Here is a 20,930-nt window from a genome sequence, read left to right as displayed (position 1 = left end):
GGTAGCAGTTCTTGATGGTAAGTTTGTTCAACTCTCGGTAGTCGATACACAACCTGAATGTACCATCTTTCTTCTTGACAAACAAAACAGGAGCTCCCCACGGTGATGTGCTTGGTCGAATGAAACCACGCTCTAAAAGTTCTTGTAATTGGCTTTGCAGTTCTTTCATCTCGCTGGGTGCGAGTCTGTAAGGAGCACGAGCTATTGGTGCAGCTCCTGGTACAAGATCTATTTGAAATTCAACGGATCGATGTGGGGGTAATCCCGGTAATTCTTTCGGAAATACATCGGGAAATTCTTTTGCAATGGGAACATCATTGATGCTCTTATCTTCAGTTTGTACTTTTTCGACGTGTGCTAGAACAGCATAGCAACCTTTTCTTATTAGTTTTTGTGCCTTCAAATTACTAATAAGATGTAGCTTCATGTTGCCCTTTTCTCCGTACACCATTAAGGGTTTTTCTTTTTCTCGTATAATGCGAATTGCATTTTTGTAACAAACGATCTCTGCTTTCACTTCTTTCAACCAGTCCATACCGATTATCACATCAAAACTCCCTAACTCTACTGGTATCAAATCAATCTTAAATGTTTCGCTAGCCAGTTTAATTTCTCGATTCCGACATATATTATCTGCTGAAATTAATTTACCATTCGCTAATTCGAGTAAAAATTTACTATCCAAAGGCGTTAATGGACAACTTAATTTAGCACAAAAATCTCTACTCATATAGCTTCTATCCGCACCCGAATCAAATAAAACGTATGCAGATTTATTGTCAATAAGAAACGTACCCGTAACAAGCTCCGGGTCTTCCTGTGCCTCTGCCGCATTAATATTGAAAACTCTTCCGCGGCCTTGCCCATTCATGTTCTCCTGGTTCGGGCAATTTCTAATAATGTGGCCCAGTTTTCCACATTTATAACAAACTACATTGGCATAACTTGCTCCGATACTACTTGCTCTGCCATTACTCGTTCCGACACCTTTTGTTCCTTTCGTTCTATTAACCCCTAGTCCGTAGACCTCACACTTCGCCGCGCTATAACCATTTCTTTTACACTTGTTGCAAAATTTGGTGCAGAACCCCGAGTGATACTTTTCACACCTTTGGCATAGCTGCTTCTGATTGTTGTTGTTGTTGTTGCGGTTATTATTGTTGTTGGGATGATTGTTGTAGTTGTTGTTGTTGTTGTTGTTGTTGTTGTTGTTGTTGTTGTTGTTGTTGGGCCGTTTGTTGTAGTTGCGATTGATGTTGCGATTGTTGGGATAATTGTTGCGATTATTGTTGTAATTGCTGTTGTTGTTGTATTGGTGATTCTTATCACCGTTTTCCTCCCATTTTCTTTTGACTTGCTTCACATTGGCCTCTTCAGCAGTCTGTTCTTTAATTCTTTCTTCAATCTGGTTCACTAGTTTGTGAGCCATTCTACATGCCTGTTGTATGGAGGCGGGCTCGTGTGAACTTATATCTTCTTGGATTCTTTCTGGTAATCCTTTCACAAACGCGTCGATCTTCTCTTCCTCATCTTCGAATGCTCCCGAACACAATAGGCACAATTCTGTGAATCGTCTTTCGTACGTAGTAATATCAAATCCTTGGGTTCGTAACCCTCTAAGTTCTGTCTTGAGCTTATTGACCTCGGTTCTGGGACGGTACTTCTCGTTCATCAAGTGCTTGAATGCTGACCACGGTAGTGCGTACGCATCGTCTTGTCCCACTTGCTCTAGATAGGTATTCCACCATGTTAACGCAGAACCTGTGAAGGTATGCGTAGCGTACTTCACTTTGTCTTCTTCAGTACACTTACTTATGGCAAACACCGATTCGACCTTCTCGGTCCACCGTTTTAATCCGATCGGTCCTTCGGTTCCATCAAATTCCAAAGGTTTGCAGGCAGTGAATTCTTTGTAGGTGTATCCTACACAATTTCCTGTACTGCTAGATCTAAGGTTATTATTGGTATGTAGCGCAGCCTGTACTGCGGCTATGTTTGAAGCTAGAAAAGTACGGAATTCCTCTTCATTCATATTCACGGTGTGTCGAGTAGTCGGTGCCATTTCCTTCAAAATAGTCAAATGGAACAAGTTAATCATACAGAATATTAAGAGTAGTTAATAGTATTTCATAGCATAATATGAACTCATTTATAAAAGCTTTTTCTTCATATTAGCGTTTTATAAGTTTAAATTCGGGTAGTACCTACCCGTTAAGTTCATACTTAGTAGCTAATATACAATTCAACTACTACAATTCTATATGAAAAACTGATTATAATAATATTTCGCGTTCAAACTTTTAAACAATATTTTACAAACTTACAATACCGCTTATTTTACATATAGCATGAAATATAGCACACAATAAATTTGATACAAGATGGTTGTGAAGATAATTCTAGCTAGTACACAAGTCGTTCAGCAAAGGTAATAAAGACACGTAATTCATACTTCCAGAAATAAGTCATGCATTCTGGTTTTACTAGGATTACTTCCCATCCTTGGTCTTGTGGAACATAACCGTTATGGCCGTTGATAAGACAGCGTGTTGTAACGTCGTCAAAGGGACGAGGGTTACGTAATGTCCAACAGTCCCGTAACAATCTAAAAACCTCATTTCTTACCCCAATTACCGACTCCGTCACTTGTGGGAACGTTTTGTTTAATAGTTGTAGCCCGATGTTCTTGTTCTCACTTTGGTGAGAAGCAAACATTACTAATCCGTAAACATAACATGCTTTTTTATGTTGCATGTTAGCCGCTTTTTCTAAATCACGAAGTCCAATATTCGGATATATTGAGTCAAAATAATTTCTTAACCCATTCCGTAAAATAGCATTTGGGTTCCCCGCAATATATGCGTCAAAGTAAACACATCGTAACTTATGGATTTCCCAATGTGATATCCCCCATCTTTCGAACGAAAGCCTTTTATAAACCAAGGCATTCTTGGAACGTTCTTCGAATGTCTTACAAACTGATCTCGCTTTAAATAGTTGTGCCGAAGAATTCTGACCGACTCTAGACAAGATTTCATCAATCATGTCTCCGGGTAGGTCTCTTAAAATATTGGGTTGTCTATCCATTTTGTGTTTTTATACTGTAAAATAGACAAGAGTTAGATTCATAAAAAAAATACTTATTAATACAAGCAATTTTTACATATATCATAAAGCATAAGCACACTATATTACATATATTACACCACACGAATACAACTATCTTATTCCGACTCGCTTGTTTCTTCTTCTTCGGTTTTGGTTCGTTTTGCTAAGTTTCTAGGGATATATGATGTTCCCCTAATACGAGCCATCGTTTTCCACATTGGTTTAGAAAAACCTGGTGGTTTAGAGGTTCCCGGGTCATTGTTACAACTTAAGGACTTCGGGGGTTGACGATACATATAAAGTTCATCGGGGTTGGAATTAGATTTCTCTATTTTTATGCCCTTTCCCTTATTATTTTCTTTTGCCTTTTTAAATTCAGTTGGGGTAATTTCTATAACATCATCGGAATTCTCGTCGGAATCCGATTCATCGGAGAATTGGTAATCCTCCCAATATTTTGCTTCCTTGGCGGAAACACCATTGACCATAATTAACCTTGGTCGGTTGGTTGAGGATTTTCTTTTACTTAACCGTTTTATTATTTCCCCCACCGGTTCTATTTCTTCATCCGGTTCCGATTCTTCTTCCGGTTCCGATTCTTCTTCCGGTTCCGACTCTTCTTCCGGTTCCTCTTCGGGAACTTGTGAATCAGTCCACGAATCATTCCAATTTACATTTGACTCTTCATTATTATTAGGTGAGTCAATGGGACTTGTTCTAGAGGTAGACATCTATCACATAATATCAAACGCGTTAAGAGATTAATATATCACAAAATATTCACATGTTAAAAAATATATAGTTTCCAACAAAATTTGTTAAGCAATCATTTTTCAGGTAAACACGGTCGAAGTCCAGACTCACTAATGTATCCTAACAAACTCGATAAGACACACTAATGCAAAATTCTGGTTCTCTAAGACCAACGCTCTGATACCAACTGAAATGTCCCGTTCTTATTGATTAAAAACGTTCCATATTAATTGATTTCGTTGCGAGGTTTTGACCTCTATATGAGACATTTTTCAAAGACTGCATTCATTTTAAAACAACCCATAACCTTTATTTCATCAATAATGGTTTAAAAAGCTTTACGTAGATTATCAAATAATGATAATCTAAAATATCCTGTTTACACACGACTATTACATAATGGTTTACAATACAAATATGTTACAACAAAATAAGTTTCTTGAATGTAGTTTTTACACAATATCATACAAGCATGGACTCCAAATCTCGTCCTTATTTAAGTATGCGACAGGAGAAGCTCTTAATAATCACCTGAGAATAAACATGCTTAAAACGTCAATAAAAATGTTGGTGAGTTATAGGTTTAACCTATATATATCAAATCATAATAATAGACCACAAGATTTCATATTTCAATACACATCCCATACATAGAGATAAAAATCATTCATATGGTGAACACCTGGTAACCGACATTAACAAGATGCATATATAAGAATATCCCCATCATTCCGGGACACCCTTCGGATATGATATAAATTTCGAAGTACTAAAGCATCCGGTACTTTGGATGGGGTTTGTTAGGCCCAATAGATCTATCTTTAGGATTCGCGTCAATTAGGGTGTCTGTTCCCTAATTCTTAGATTACCAGACTTAATAAAAAGGGGCATATTCGATTTCAATAATTCAACCATAGAATGTAGTTTCACGTACTTGTGTCTATTTTGTAAATCATTTATAAAACCTGCATGTATTCTCATCCCAAAAATATTAGATTTTAAAAGTGAGACTATAACTCACTTTCACAGATTTTTACTTCGTCGGGAAGTAAGACTTGGCCACTGGTTGATTCACGAACCTATAACAATATATACATATATATCAAAGTATGTTCAAAATATATTTACAACACTTTTAATATATTTTGATGTTTTAAGTTTATTAAGTCAGATGTCCTCGTTAGTAACCTACAACTAGTTGTCCACAGTTAGATGTACAGAAATAAATCGATAAATATTATCTTGAATCAATCCACGACCCAGTGTATACGTATCTCAGTATTGATCATAACTCAAACTATATATATTTTGGAATCAACCTCAACCCTGTATAGCTAACTCCAACATTCACATATAGAGTGTCTATGGTTGTTCCGAAATATATATAGATGTGTCGACATGATAGGTCGAAACATTGTATACGTGTCTATGGTATCTCAAGATTACATAATATACAATACAAGTTGATTAAGTTATGGTTGGAATAGATTTGTTACCAATTTTCACGTAGCTAAAATGAGAAAAATTATCCAATCTTGTTTTACCCATAACTTCTTTATTTTAAATCCGTTTTGAGTGAATCAAATTGCTATGGTTTCATATTGAACTCTATTTTATGAATCTAAACAGAAAAAGTATAGGTTTATAGTCAGAAAAATAAGTTACAATTCGTTTTTGTAAAGGTAGTCATTTCAGTCGAAAGAACGACGTCTAGATGACTATTTTAGAAAACATACTTCCACTTTGAGTTTAACCATAATTTTTGGATATAGTTTCATGTTCATAATAAAAATCATTTTCCCAGAATAACAACTTTTAAATCAAAGTTTATCATAGTTTTTAATTAACTAACCCAAAACAGTCCGCGGTGTTACTACGACGGCGTAAATCCGGTTTTACGGTGTTTTTCGTGTTTCCAGGTTTTAAATCATTAAGTTAGCATATCATATAGATATAGAACATGTGTTTAGTTAATTTTAAAAGTCAAGTTAGATGTATTAACTTTTATTTGCGAACAAGTTTAGAATTAACTAAACTATGTTCTAGTGATTACAAGTTTAAACCTTCGAATAAGATAGCTTTATATGTATGAATCGAATGATGTAATGAACATCATTAATACCTCAAGTTCCTTGGATAAACCTACTGGAAATGTGAAATAGCTTCAAAGGATCCTTGGATGGCTTGAAAGTTCTCGAAGCAGAATCATGACACGAAAACAATTTCAAGTAAGATTTCCACTCGAAATAAGATTGTTATAGTTATAGAAATTGAATTAAAGTTTGAATATGATTATTACCTTGTATTAGAAAGATAACCTACTGTAAGTAATAAAGGTTTCTTGATCTTGGATGATTACTTGGAATGGATTTAGAAAACTTGGAAGTAAACTTGCAATCTTGGAAGTATTCTTGATTTTATGAAACTAGAACTTTTGGAATTTATGAAGAACACTTAGAACTTGAAGATAGAACTTGAGAGAGATCAATTAGATGAATAAAATTGAAGAATGAAAGTGTTTGTAGGTGTTTTTGGTCGTTGGTGTATGGATTAGATATAAAGGATATGTAATTTTGTTTTCATGTAAATAAGTCATGAATGATTACTCATATTTTTGTAATTTTATGAGATATTCCATGCTAGTTGCCAAATGATGGTTCCCACATGTGTTAGGTGACTCACATGGGCTGCTAAGAGCTGATCATTAAAGTGTATATACCAATAGTACATACATCTAAAAGCTGTGTATTGTACGAGTACGAATACGGGTGCATACGAGTAGAATTGTTGATGAAACTGAACGAGGATGTAATTGTAAGCATTTTTGTTAAGTAGAAGTATTTTGATAAGTGTCTTGAAGTCTTTCAAAAGTGTATGAATACATATTAAAACACTACATGTATATACATTTTAACTGAGTCGTTAAGTCATCGTTAGTCGTTACATGTAAATGTTGTTTTGAAACCTTTAGGTTAACGATCTTGTTGAATGTTGTTAACCCATTATTTATTATAACAAATGAGATGTTAAATTGTTATATTATCATGATATTATGATATATAATATATCTTAGTATGATATATATACAATTAAATGTCGTTACAACGATAATCGTTACATATATGTCTCGTTTCGAAATCATTAAGTTAGTAGTCTTATTTTTACATATGTATTTCATTGTTAATACACTTAATAATATATTTAATTATCATTTAACATAATTAACCAAGTGTATCAATATCTTAATATGATTAATATGTACCTAGTAAGACGTTGTTATAACGATAATCGTTATATATATCGTTTTCGAGTTTCTTAAATTAATAGTCTCATTTTTATGTATATAACTCATTGTTAAAATACATAATGAGATACATACTTATAATAAAATCATGTTAACTATATATATAACCATATATATGTCATCGTATAGTTTTTACAAGTTTTAACGTTCGTGAATCACCGGTCAACTTGGGTGGTCAATTGTCTATATGAAACCTATTTCAATTAATCAAGTCTTAACAAGTTTGATTGCTTAACATGTTGGAAACACATAATCATGTAAATAACAATTTCATTTAATATATATATAAACATGGAAAATTTTGGGTCACTACAGTACCTACCTGTTAAATAAATTTCGTCCCGAAATTTTAAGCAGTTGGAGGTGTTGACGTATCTTCTGGGAATAAATGCGGGTATTTCTTCTTCATCTGATCTTCACGCTCCCAGGTGAACTCGGGTCCTCTACGAGCATTCCATCAAACCTTAACAATCGGTATCTTCTTTTGTTTAAGTCTCTTAACCTCACGATCCATTATTTCGACGGGTTCTTCAATGAATTGAAGTTTTTCATTGATTTGGATTTCGTCCAACGGAATAGTGAGATCTTCTTTAGCAAAACATTTCTTCAAATTTGAGACGTGGAAAGTGTTATGTACAGCCGCGAGTTGTTGAGGTAGTTCCAGTCGGTAAGCTACTGGTCCGACACGATCTATAATCTTGAATGGTCCAATGTACCTTGGATTTAGTTTCCCCCGTTTACCAAATCGAACAACGCCTTTCAAAGGTGATGAAATGTCCCGTTCTTATTGATTAAAAACGTTCCATATTAATTGATTTCGTTGCCAGGTTTTGACCTCTATATGAGACGTTTTTCAAAGACTGCATTCATTTTTAAACAAACCATAACCTTTATTTCATCAATAAAGGTTTAAAAAGCTTTACGTAGATTATCAAATAATGATAATCTAAAATATCCTGTTTACACACGACCATTACATAATGGTTTACAATACAAATATGTTACAACAAAATAAGTTTCTTGAATGCAGTTTTTACACAATATCATACAAGCATGGACTCCAAATCTTGTCCTTATTTAAGTATGCGACAGCGGAAGCTCTTAATAATCACCTGAGAATAAACATGCTTAAAACGTCAACAAAAATGTTGGTGAGTTATAGGTTTAACCTATATATATCAAATCGTAACAATAGACCACAAGATTTCATATTTCAATACACATCCCATACATAGAGATAAAAATCATTCATATGGTGAACACCTGGTAACCGACAATAACAAGATGCATATATAAGAATATCCCCATCATTCCGGGACACCCTTCGGATATGATATAAATTTCGAAGTACTAAAGCATCCGGTACTTTGGATGGGGTTTGTTAGGCCCAATAGATCTATCTTTAGGATTCGCGTCAATTAGGGTGTCTGTTCCCTAATTCTTAGATTACCAGACTTAATAAAAAAGGGCATATTCGATTTCGATAATTCAACCATAGAATGTAGTTTCACGTACTTGTGTCTATTTTGTAAATCATTTATAAAACCTGCATGTATTCTCATCCCAAAAATATTAGATTTTAAAAGTGGGACTATAACTCACTTTCACAGATTTTTACTTCGTCGGGAAGTAAGACTTGGCCACTGGTTGATTCACGAACCTATAACAATATATACATATATATCAAAGTATGTTCAAAATATATTTACAACACTTTTAATATATTTTGATGTTTTAAGTTTATTAAGTCAGCTGTCCTCGTTAGTAACCTACAACTAGTTGTCCACAGTTAGATGTACAGAAATAAATAGATAAATATTATCTTGAATCAATCCACGACCCAGTGTATACGTATCTCAGTATTGATCACAACTCAAACTATATATATTTTGGAATCAACCTCAACCCTGTATAGCTAACTCCAACATTCACATATAGAGTGTCTATGGTTGTTCCGAAATATATATAGATGTGTCGACATGATAGGTCGAAACATTGTATACGTGTCTATGGTATCTCAAGATTACATAATATATAATACAAGTTGATTAAGTTATGGTTGGAATAGATTTGTTACCAATTTTCACGTAGCTAAAATGAGAAAAATTATCCAATCTTGTTTTACCCATAACTTCTTCATTTTAAATCCGTTTTGAGTGAATCAAATTGCTATGGTTTCATATTGAACTCTATTTTATGAATCTAAACAGAAAAAGTATAGGTTTATAGTCGGAAAAATAAGTTACAAGTCGTTTTTGTAAAGGTAGTCATTTCAGTCGAAAGAACGACGTCTAGATGACCATTTTAGAAAACATACTTCCACTTTGAGTTTAACCATAATTTTTGGATATAGTTTCATGTTCATAATAAAAATAAATTTCTCAGAATAACAACTTTTAAATCAAAGTTTATCATAGTTTTTAATTAACTAACCCAAAACAGCCCGCGGTGTTACTACGACGGCGTAAATCCGGTTTTACGGTGTTTTTCGTGTTTCCAGGTTTTAAATCATTAAGTTAGCATATCATATAGATATAGAACATGTGTTTAGTTGATTTTAAAAGTCAAGTTAGAAGGATTAACTTTTGTTTGCGAACAAGTTTAGAATTAACTAAACTATGTTCTAGTGATTACAAGTTTAAACCTTCGAATAAGATAGCTTTATATGTATGAATCGAATGATGTTATGAACATCATTACTACCTTAAGTTCCTTGGATAAACCTACTGGAAAAGAGAAAAATGGATCTAGCTTCAATGGATCCTTGGATGGCTCGAAGTTCTTGAAGCAAAATCATGACACGAAAACAAGTTCAAGTAAGATCATCACTTGAAATAAGATTGTTATAGTTATAGAAATTGAACCAAAGTTTGAATATGATTATTACCTTGTATTAGAATGATAACCTACTATAAGAAACAAAGATTTCTTGAGGTTGGATGATCACCTTACAAGATTGGAAGTGAGCTAGCAAACTTGAAAGTATTCTTGATTTTATGAAACTAGAACTTTTGGAATTTATGAAGAACACTTAGAACTTGAAGATAGAACTTGAGAGAGTTCAATTAGATGAAGAAAATTGAAGAATGAAAGTGTTTGTAGGTGTTTTTGGTCATTGGTGTATGGATTAGATATAAAGGATATGTAATTTTGTTTTCATGTAAATAAGTCATGAATGATTACTCATATTTTTGTAATCTTATGAGATATTTCATGCTAGTTGCCAAATGATGGTTCCCACATGTGTTAGGTGACTCACATGGGCTGCTAAGAGCTGATCATTGGAGTGTATATACCAATAGTACATACATCTAAAAGCTGTGTATTGTACGAGTACGAATACGGGTGCATACGAGTAGAATTGTTGATGAAACTGAACGAGAATGTAATTGTAAGCATTTTTGTTAAGTAGAAGTATTTTGATAAGTGTATTGAAGTCTTTCAAAAGTTTATAAATACATATTAAAACACTACATGTATATACATTTTAACTGAGTCGTTAAGTCATCGTTAGTCGTTACATGTAAGTGTTGTTTTGAAACCTTTAGGTTAACGATCTTGTTAAATGTTGTTAACCCAATGTTTATAATAACAAAAGAGATTTTAAATTATTATATTATCATGATATTATGATGTACGAATATCTCTTAATATGATATATATACATTAAATGTCGTTACAACGATAACCGTTACATATATGTCTCGTTTCAAAATCATTAAGTTAGTAGTCTTGTTTTTACATATGTAGTTCATTGTTAATATAATTAATGATATGTTTACTTATCATAATATCATGTTAACTATATATATAACCATATATATGTCATCATATAGTTTTTTTACAAGTTTTAACGTTCGTGAATCACCGGTCAACTTGGGTGGTCAATTGTCTATATGAAACCTATTTCAATTAATCAAGTCTTAACAAGTTTGATTGCTTAACATGTTGGAAACATTTAATCATGTAAATATCAATCTCAATTAATATATATAAACATGGAAAAGCTCGGGTCACTACAGTACCTACCCGTTAAATAAATTTCGTCCCGAAATTTTAAGTTGTTGAAGGTGTTGACGAATCTTCTGAAAATAGATGCGGGTATTTCTTCTTCATCTGATCTTCACGCTCCCAGGTGAACTCGGGTCCTCTACGAGCATTCCATCGAACCTTAACAATTGGTATCTTGTTTTGCTTAAGTCTTTTAACCTCACGATCCATTATTTCGACGGGTTCTTCGATGAATTGAAGTTTTTCGTTGATTTGGATTTCATCTAACGGAATAGTGAGATCTTCTTTAGCAAAACATTTCTTCAAATTCGAGACGTGGAAAGTGTTATGTACAGCCGCGAGTTGTTGAGGTAACTCTAGTCGGTAAGCTACTGGTCCGACACGATCAATAATCTTGAATGGTCCAATATACCTTGGATTTAATTTCCCTCGTTTACCAAATCGAACAACGCCTTTCCAAGGTGCAACTTTAAGCATGACCATCTCTCCAATTTCAAATTCTATATCTTTTCTTTTAATGTCAGCGTAGCTCTTTTGTCGACTTTGGGCGGTTTTCAACCGTTGTTGAATTTGGATGATCTTCTCGGTAGTTTCTTGTATAATCTCCGGACCCGTAATCTGTCTATCCCCCACTTCACTCCAACAAATCGGAGACCTGCACTTTCTACCATAAAGTGCTTCAAACGGCGCCATCTCAATGCTTGAATGGTAGCTGTTGTTGTAGGAAAATTCTGCTAATGGTAGATGTCGATCCCAACTGTTTCCGAAATCAATAACACATGCTCGTAGCATGTCTTCAAGCGTTTGTATCGTCCTTTCGCTCTGCCCATCAGTTTGTGGATGATAGGCAGTACTCATGTCTAGACGAGTTCCTAATGCTTGCTGTAATGTCTGCCAGAATCTTGAAATAAATCTGCCATCCCTATCAGAGATAATAGAGATTGGTATTCCATGTCTGGAGATGACTTCCTTCAAATACAGTCGTGCTAACTTCTCCATCTTGTCATCTTCTCTTATTGGCAAGAAGTGTGCTGATTTGGTGAGACGATCAACTATTACCCAAATAGTATCAAAACCACTTGCAGTCCTTGGCAATTTAGTGATGAAATCCATGGTAATGTTTTCCCATTTCCATTCCGGGATTTCGGGTTGTTGAAGTAGACCTGATGGTTTCTGATGCTCAGCTTTGACCTTAGAACACGTTAAACATTCTCCTACGTATTTAGCAACATCGGCTTTCATACCCGGCCACCAAAAATGTTTCTTGAGATCCTTGTACATCTTCCCCGTTCCAGGATGTATTGAGTATCTGGTTTTATGAGCTTCTCTAAGTACCATTTCTCTCATATCTCCAAATTTTGGTACCCAAATCCTTTCAGCCCTATACCGGGTTCCGTCTTCCCGAATATTAAGATGCTTCTCCGATCCTTTGGGTATTTCATCCTTTAAATTTCCCTCTTTTAAAACTCCTTGTTGCGCCTCCTTTATTTGAGTAGTAATGTTATTATGAATCATTATATTCATAGATTTTACTCGAATGGGTTCTCTATCCTTCCTGCTCAAGGCATCGGCTACCACATTTGCCTTCCCCGGGTGGTAACGAATCTCAAAATCGTAATCATTCAATAATTCAATCCACCTACGCTGCCTCATATTCAGTTGTTTCTGATTAAATATGTGTTGAAGACTTTTGTGGTCGGTATATATAATACTTTTGACCCCATATAAGTAGTGCCTCCAAGTCTTTAATGCAAAAACAACCGCGCCTAATTCCAAATCATGCGTCGTATAATTTTGTTCGTGAATCTTCAATTGTCTAGACGCATAAGCAATCACCTTCGTTCGTTGCATTAATACACAACCGAGACCTTGCTTTGATGCGTCACAATAAATCACAAAATCATCATTCCCTTCAGGCAATGACAATATAGGTGCCGTAGTTAGCTTTTTCTTCAATAACTGAAACGCTTTCTCTTGTTCATCATTCCATTCAAATTTCTTCCCTTTATGCGTTAATGCAGTCAAGGGTTTTGCTATTCTGGAAAAGTCTTGGATGAACCTTCTGTAGTAACCAGCTAGTCCTAAAAACTGGCGTATGTGTTTCGGAGTTTTCGGGGTTTCCCACTTTTCAACAGTTTCTATCTTTGCCGGATCCACCTTAATACCTTCTTTGTTCACTATGTGACCGAGGAATTGAACTTCTTCCAACCAAAATGCACACTTTGAAAACTTAGCGTACAATTTTTCCTTCCTCAATACTTCTAACACCTTTCTCAAATGTTCACCGTGTTCTTGGTCATTCTTTGAGTAAATAAGTATGTCATCAATGAAAACAATGACAAACTTGTCAAGGTATGGTCCACACACTCGGTTCATAAGGTCCATGAACACAGCTGGTGCATTAGTTAAACCAAACGGCATGACCATAAACTCGTAATGACCGTAACGTGTTCTAAAAGCAGTCTTTGGAATATCATCTTCTTTCACCCGCATTTGATGATACCCGGAACGTAAGTCAATCTTTGAATAAACAGACGAGCCTTGTAGTTGATCAAATAAGTCGTCGATTCTCGGTAGTGGGTAGCGGTTCTTGATGGTAAGTTTGTTCAACTCTCGGTAGTCGATACACAACCTGAATGTACCATCTTTCTTCTTGACAAACAAAACAGGAGCTCCCCACGGTGATGTGCTTGGTCGAATGAAACCACGCTCTAAAAGTTCTTGTAATTGGCTTTGCAGTTCTTTCATCTCGCTGGGTGCGAGTCTGTAAGGAGCACGAGCTATTGGTGCAGCTCCTGGTACAAGATCTATTTGAAATTCAACGGATCGATGTGGGGGTAATCCCGGTAATTCTTTCGGAAATACATCGGGAAATTCTTTTGCAATGGGAACATCATTGATGCTCTTTTCTTCAGTTTGTACTTTCTCGACATGTGCTAGAACAGCATAGCAACCTTTTCTTATTAGTTTTTGTGCCTTCAAATTATTAATAAGATGTAGCTTCGTGTTGCCCTTTTCTCCGTACACCATTAAGGGTTTTCCTTTTTCTCGTATAATGCGAATTGCATTTTTGTAACAAACGATCTCCGCTTTCACTTCTTTCAACCAGTCCATACCGATTATCACATCAAAACTCCCTAACTCTACTGGTATCAAATCAATCTTAAATGTTTCGCTAACCAGTTTAATTTCTCGATTCCGACATATATTATCTGCTGAAATTAATTTACCATTTGCTAATTCGAGTAAAAATTTACTATCCAAAGGCGTCAATGGACAACTTAATTTAGCACAAAAATCTCTACTCATATAGCTTCTATCCGCACCCGAATCAAATAAAACGTAAGCAGATTTATTGTCAATAAGAAACGTACCCGTAACAAGCTCCGGGTCTTCCTGTGCCTCTGCCGCATTAATATTGAAAACTCTTCCACGGCCTTGTCCATTCGTGTTCTCCTGGTTCGGGCAATTTCTAATAATGTGGCCCGGTTTTCCACATTTATAACAAACTACATTGGCATAACTTGCTCCGACACTACTTGCTCCACCATTACTCGTTCCGACACCATTTGTTCCTTTCGTTCTATTAACCCCTGGTCCGTAGACCTCACACTTCGCTGCGCTATGACCATTTCTTTTACACTTGTTGCAAAATTTGGTGCAGAACCCCGAGTGATTCTTTTCACACCTTTGGCATAGCTGCTTCTGATTGTTGTTGTTGTTGCGGTTATTATTGTTGTTGGGATGATTGTTGTAGTTGCTGTTGTTGTTGTTGTTGTTGTTGTTGGGCCGTTTGTTGTAGTTGCGATTGATGTTGCGATTGTGGGGATAATTGTTGCGATTATTGTTGTAATTGCTGTTGTTGTTGTATTGGTGATTCTTATCACCGTTTTCCTCCCACTTTCTTTTGACTTGCTTCACATTGGCCTCTTCAGCAGTCTGTTCTTTAATTCTTTCTTCAATCTGGTTCACGAGTTTGTGAGCCATTCTACATGCCTGTTGTATGGAGGCGGGCTCGTGTGAACTTATATCTTCTTGGATTCTTTCCGGTAATCCTTTCACAAACGCGTCGATCTTCTCTTCCTCATCTTCGAATGCTCCCGGACACAATAGGCACAATTCTGTGAATCGTCTTTCGTACGTGGTAATATCAAATCCGTGGGTTCGTAACCCTCTAAGTTCTGTCTTGAGCTTATTGACCTCGGTTCTGGGACGGTACTTCTCGTTCATCAAGTGCTTGAATGCTGACCACGGTAGTGCGTACGCATCGTCTTGTCCCACTTGCTCTAGATAGGTATTCCACCATGTTAACGCAGAACCTGTGAAGGTATGCGTAGCGTACTTCACTTTGTCTTCTTCAGTACACTTACTTATGGCAAACACCGATTCGACCTTCTCGGTCCACCGTTTCAATCCGATCGGTCCTTCGGTTCCATCAAATTCCAAAGGTTTGCAGGCAGTGAATTCTTTGTAGGTGCATCCTACACGATTTCCTGTACTGCTAGATCCAAGGTTATTGTTGGTATGTAGCGCAGCCTGTACTGCGGCTATGTTTGAAGCTAGAAAAGTACGGAATTCCTCTTCATTCATATTCACGGTGTGTCGAGTAGTCGGTGCCATTTCCTTCAAAATAGTTAAATGGAACAAGTTAATCATACAGAATATTAAGAGTAGTTAATAGTATTTCGTAGCATAATATGAACTCATTTATAAAAGCTTTTTCTTCATATTAGCGTTTTATAAGTTTAAATTCGGGTAGTACCTACCCGTTAAGTTCATACTTAGTAGCTAATATACAATTCAACTACTACAATTCTATATGAAAAACTGATTATAATAATATTTCGCGTTCAAACTTTTATACAATATTTTACAAACTTACAATACCGCTTATTTTACATAAAGCTTGAAATATAGCACACAATAACTTTGATACAAGATAGTTGTGAAGATAATTCTAGCTAGTACACAAGTCGTTCCGCAAAGGCAATAAAGACACGTAATTCATACGTCCAGAAACAAGTCATGCATTCTGGTTTTACTAGGACTACTTCCCATCCTTGGTCTTGTGCAACATAACCGTTATGGCCGTTGATAAGACAGCGTGTTGTAACGTCATCAAAGGGACGAGGGTTACGTAATGTCCAACAGTCCCGTAATAATCTAAAAACCTCATTTCTTACCCCAATTACCGACTCCGTCACTTGTGGAAACGTTTTGTTTAATAGTTGTAGCCCGATGTTCTTGTTCTCACTTTGGTGAGAAGCGAACATTACTAATCCGTAAGCATAACATGCTTCTTTATGTTGCATGTTAGCCGCTTTTTCTAAATCACGAAGTCCAATATTCGGATATATTGAGTCAAAATAATTTCTTAACCCGTTGCGTAAAATAGCATTTGGGTTCCCCGCAATATATGCGTCAAAGTAAACACCTCGTAACTTATGGGTTTCCCAATGTGATATCCCCCATCTTTCAAACGAAAGTCTCTTATAAACCAAGACATTCTTGGAACGTTCTTCGAATGTCTTACAAACTGATCTCGCCTTAAATAGTTGTGCCGAGGAATTCTGGCCGACTCTAGACAAGATTTCATCAATCATGTCTCCGGGTAGGTCTCTTAAAATATTGGGTTGTCTATCCATTTTGTGTTTTTAAACTGTAAAATAGACAAGAGTTAGATTCATAAAAAAAATACTTATTAATACAAGCAATTTTTACATATATCATAAAGCATAAGAACACTATATTACATATATTACACCACACGAATACAACTATCTTATTCCGACTCGCTCGTTTCTTCTTCTTCGGTTTTGGTTCGTTTTGCCAAGTTTCTAGGGATATATGATGTTCCCCTAATACGAGCCGTAATTTTCCACATTGGTTTAGAAAAACCTGGTGGTTTAGAGGTTCCCGGGTCATTGTTACAACTTAAGGACTTCGGGGGTTGACGATACATATAAAGTTCATCGGGGTTGGAATTAGATTTCTCTATTTTTATGCCCTTTCCCTTATTATTTTCTTTTGCCTTTTTAAATTCAGTTGGGGTAATTTCTATAACATCATCGGAATTCTCGTCAGAATCCGATTCATCGGAGAATTGGTAATCCTCCCAATATTTTGCTTCCTTGGCGGAAACACCATTGACCATAATTAACCTTGGTCGGTTGGTTGAGGATTTTCTTTTACTTAACCGTTTTATTATTTCCCCCACCGGTTCTATTTCTTCATCCTGTTCTGATTCTTCTTCCGGTTCCGATTCTTCTTCCGGTTCTGACTCTTCTTCCGGTTCCTCTTCGGGAACTTGTGAATCAGTCCACGAATCATTCCAATTTAAATTTGACTCTTCATTATTATTAGGTGAGTCAATGGGACTTGTTCTAGAGGTAGACATCTATCACATAATATCAAACGCGTTAAGAGATTAATATATCACATAATATTCACATGTTAAAAATATATAGTTTCCAACAAAATTTGTTAAGCAATCATTTTTCAAGTAAACACGGTCGAAGTCCAGACTCACTAATGCATCCTAACAAACTCGATAAGACACACTAATGCAAAATTCTGGTTCTCTAAGACCAACGCTCGGATACCAACTGAAATGTCCCGTTCTTATTGATTAAAAACGTTCCATATTAATTGATTTCGTTGCCAGGTTTTGACCTCTATATGAGACGTTTTTCAAAGACTGCATTCATTTTTAAACAAACCATAACCTTTATTTCATCAATAAAGGTTTAAAAAGCTTTACGTAGATTATCAAATAATGATAATCTAAAATATCCTGTTTACACACGACCATTACATAATGGTTTACAATACAAATATGTTACAACAAAATAAGTTTCTTGAATGCAGTTTTTACACAATATCATACAAGCATGGACTCCAAATCTTGTCCTTATTTAAGTATGCGACAGCGGAAGCTCTTAATAATCACCTGAGAATAAACATGCTTAAAACGTCAACAAAAATGTTGGTGAGTTATAGGTTTAACCTATATATATCAAATCGTAACAATAGACCACAAGATTTCATATTTCAATACACATCCCATACATAGAGATAAAAATCATTCATATGGTGAACACCTGGTAACCGACAATAACAAGATGCATATATAAGAATATCCCCATCATTCCGGGACACCCTTCGGATATGATATAAATTTCGAAGTACTAAAGCATCCGGTACTTTGGATGGGGTTTGTTAGGCCCAATAGATCTATCTTTAGGATTCGCGTCAATTAGGGTGTCTGTTCCCTAATTCTTAGATTACCAGACTTAATAAAAAAGGGCATATTCGATTTCGATAATTCAACCATAGAATGTAGTTTCACGTACTTGTGTCTATTTTGTAAATCATTTATAAAACCTGCATGTATTCTCATCCCAAAAATATTAGATTTTAAAAGTGGGACTATAACTCACTTTCACAGATTTTTACTTCGTCGGGAAGTAAGACTTGGCCACTGGTTGATTCACGAACCTATAACAATATATACATATATATCAAAGTATGTTCAAAATATATTTACAACACTTTTAATATATTTTGATGTTTTAAGTTTATTAAGTCAGCTGTCCTCGTTAGTAACCTACAACTAGTTGTCCACAGTTAGATGTACAGAAATAAATAGATAAATATTATCTTGAATCAATCCACGACCCAGTGTATACGTATCTCAGTATTGATCACAACTCAAACTATATATATTTTGGAATCAACCTCAACCCTGTATAGCTAACTCCAACATTCACATATAGAGTGTCTATGGTTGTTCCGAAATATATATAGATGTGTCGACATGATAGGTCGAAACATTGTATACGTGTCTATGGTATCTCAAGATTACATAATATATAATACAAGTTGATTAAGTTATGGTTGGAATAGATTTGTTACCAATTTTCACGTAGCTAAAATGAGAAAAATTATCCAATCTTGTTTTACCCATAACTTCTTCATTTTAAATCCGTTTTGAGTGAATCAAATTGCTATGGTTTCATATTGAACTCTATTTTATGAATCTAAACAGAAAAAGTATAGGTTTATAGTCGGAAAAATAAGTTACAAGTCGTTTTTGTAAAGGTAGTCATTTCAGTCAAAAGAACGACGTCTAGATGACCATTTTAGAAAACATACTTCCACTTTGAGTTTAACCATAATTTTTGGATATAGTTTCATGTTCATAATAAAAATAAATTTCTCAGAATAACAACTTTTAAATCAAAGTTTATCATAGTTTTTAATTAACTAACCCAAAACAGCCCGCGGTGTTACTACGACGGCGTAAATCCGGTTTTACGGTGTTTTTCGTGTTTCCAGGTTTTAAATCATTAAGTTAGCATATCATATAGATATAGAACATGTGTTTAGTTGATTTTAAAAGTCAAGTTAGAAGGATTAACTTTTGTTTGCGAACAAGTTTAGAATTAACTAAACTATGTTCTAGTGATTACAAGTTTAAACCTTCGAATAAGATAGCTTTATATGTATGAATCGAATGATGTTATGAACATCATTACTACCTTAAGTTCCTTGGATAAACCTACTGGAAAAGAGAAAAATGGATCTAGCTTCAATGGATCCTTGGATGGCTCGAAGTTCTTGAAGCAAAATCATGACACGAAAACAAGTTCAAGTAAGATCATCACTTGAAATAAGATTGTTATAGTTATAGAAATTTAACCAAAGTTTGAATATGATTATTACCTTGTATTAGAATGATAACCTACTATAAGAAACAAAGATTTCTTGAGGTTGGATGATCACCTTACAAGATTGGAAGTGAGCTAGCAAACTTGAAAGTATTCTTGATTTTATGAAACTAGAACTTTTGGAATTTATGAAGAACACTTAGAACTTGAAGATAGAACTTGAGAGAGTTCAATTAGATGAAGAAAATTGAAGAATGAAAGTGTTTGTAGGTGTTTTTGGTCATTGGTGTATGGATTAGATATAAAGGATATGTAATTTTGTTTTCATGTAAATAAGTCATGAATGATTACTCATATTTTTGTAATCTTATGAGATATTTCATGCTAGTTGCCAAATGATGGTTCCCACATGTGTTAGGTGACTCACATGGGCTGCTAAGAGCTGATCATTGGAGTGTATATACCAATAGTACATACATCTAAAAGCTGTGTATTGTACGAGTACGAATACGGGTGCATACGAGTAGAATTGTTGATGAAACTGAACGAGAATGTAATTGTAAGCATTTTTGTTAAGTAGAAGTATTTTGATAAGTGTATTGAAGTCTTTCAAAAGTTTATAAATACATATTAAAACACTACATGTATATACATTTTAACTGAGTCGTTAAGTCATCGTTAGTCGTTACATGTAAGTGTTGTTTTGAAACCTTTAGGTTAACGATCTTGTTAAATGTTGTTAACCCAATGTTTATAATAACAAAAGAGATTTTAAATTATTATATTATCATGATATTATGATGTACGAATATCTCTTAATATGATATATATACATTAAATGTCGTTACAACGATAACCGTTACATATATGTCTCGTTTCAAAATCATTAAGTTAGTAGTCTTGTTTTTACATATGTAGTTCATTGTTAATATAATTAATGATATGTTTACTTATCATAATATCATGTTAACTATATATATAACCATATATATGTCATCATATAGTTTTTTTACAAGTTTTAACGTTCGTGAATCACCGGTCAACTTGGGTGGTCAATTGTCTATATGAAACCTATTTCAATTAAT

Source organism: Rutidosis leptorrhynchoides, chromosome 2 (genome assembly GCF_046630445.1).
Source record: "Rutidosis leptorrhynchoides isolate AG116_Rl617_1_P2 chromosome 2, CSIRO_AGI_Rlap_v1, whole genome shotgun sequence".
NCBI lineage: Eukaryota > Viridiplantae > Streptophyta > Magnoliopsida > Asterales > Asteraceae > Rutidosis > Rutidosis leptorrhynchoides.
The sequence above is the reverse complement of the archived record's forward strand: the minus strand, read 5'-3'. Positions refer to the sequence as shown.